Consider the following 2,085-nt stretch of genomic DNA (forward strand, 5'->3'; position numbering starts at 1 on the left):
CGAGAGAAATACAGAAATAGGAGGGGGAGTCGGTGAGTAATGGCTGAATCCAACCACCAACGAGGGTACTTGGCTGTGTTACTTTGTAATTTGGGAAGGAGACATATCTTAATTGGGGACCTAAATAACAGATATCGCTCTGATCACAACGCCGCTTACCTAAATTAGGGCTCCCTCTCTCCGCCCTCGCTACCCCTACCTTTCTTCCTTCCTTGTACCTACTCTTCTTGCTCCTCCCTCTAATCCGAGTTAATGAAAATAATAAGTTATAACCAGTATAAGTTTACAAGGGCTACGGGAGTAAATTCAGGAGGCCGGGATTTGATGACTGCACCCTCGCGAACCTCCTCCTTGCCTGGTCTGGAGCTGCAGCTGTAAATCCAGGATTGGAGGAGAAAGAGATCCAGAGCCGCAATTCCTCTCTGCTCTGTGAGGTCGCGGACTCGCACGCAGAAGTATTCACAGATCGTCCACAGTCACCTTCTCTGCCAACAATCGACGGAGACTGAGGCCCGCTAATCAAAGAACCCGCGCAGTCAGTGAAAGAACTCTATCAGGGCTCCTCAAACTCAGACTCGGTCGGGGGGGGGGGGGGCATAGAGTTTCTCTTCTAATGATTTTTCAAATCATTTATCATTTCTGGCTGGATCTCAGGGGAAGTGAGTCATTTCGGGAGAACAAATGAAAGTGTACTTCTCCTCGGAGGGTAAGCTGGGCTTCACTCCTTCTTGCCTCATCCCCAGGTTCTCCAGTTTGCAGAAAGGAAAGATAAAGGGAGGAAGGAGGCTTCTAACTGATCGCATCAAGGGAAGTGAGGAAGTAATGAACCTGCAATGTGTGCGGAAGAAAATTCCATGCGCTGGATGAGTGAGCTTCCCCTCGTGTTCAATTTCCAACAATATCTGTTCTACCTCCAGAACATACTGAAAGAATCGGCCGCCTTCTCTTCCATGTTCGTGGACTCACACTCTTCCCACAACATCACAGGTTAAGGGGTCAATAACAGAAATGTTCCAGAAGGCCACACTTTTATCTATCTCAAACCTGATCCAAATGTAAGATGGCTTGAAGGAAGTAATGAAATTAACACAGAGGTGTGAATGAATACCTGAAGATGGGTGATTGGATGTTGCTAATATCAATATTGCAACAAATAGATTTGGACATAAACTGAGACAATGAAGGAAAAACTAAATAATATTCTCTAATTAATGAGTATTTAAATAATCTATGTAAAATCATGTTTAAAGTAATGTTCAAAATATGCAGCTTCATATTCTTTGAATTAGATATGTAATGCTATTTTCCCTATAAACAAAGATTACCTTGAGTTTGCCAGTTTAGCAAAATGAATTGAAAATGGCCCTGCTCAAGAGTCACTGTCTTTGGTATTTACATCTCACTATGTTTCCCTTGAACTCCTGAGGTCAAGCTTTCCTCCTGCCTCAGTCCTCCACCTGAACCTCCCAATTACCTGGGATGACAGGCTTATGTCACCCTGTTGGGCTTTGGTGTTTAACTTTTCATAAAAATTAGCCCACCTTCAATTGGTTGTAAATTGGGCCCTGTTTCTGGATTTTACATTGGTAGTTACTACAGTTCTTAAGCAATGAAAATTTTGTGCACATTCATATCATCTGTTAAAACTATAAACAATGAAGAATGTGTCTGAAATTTATTCATATTTTTGTTCTGACAGATGAGGCATTTTGATTTCAGCTGAATGACAGGACTTTAAACAAAGTAATTTAAAGCTAGCAATAGAATTGTGCAAAAAGAAGTAAGCTATTGAGAACTAGTATCAGCATAGGCAATGGATTCTGGATTTTAACCCATGGCAAAAATTTGAATAGAAGCCATCAATAACTTTTCTACATAACTTGTTTTTGTTTTCACTTTCAATTGTGCATACTCTTCTTTCCTTTAAGAAGTGGATTATGAACAATTCAGGTAGCTAAAAATTGGAAGAGAATAGGGTTTTTGCCTTTTCAATATAAAACCTTAAATTTTGTCTCAAATAAAGCATCACATTAGAAAATATTTCCAAAGCGGGGTTTCAGCAAAAAGCCATGAGTCTCTTTGAGC

Source organism: Spermophilus citellus, assembly GCF_964194105.1.
Source record: "Spermophilus citellus genome assembly, chromosome: 5".
Classification (NCBI taxonomy): Eukaryota; Metazoa; Chordata; class Mammalia; order Rodentia; family Sciuridae; genus Spermophilus; species Spermophilus citellus.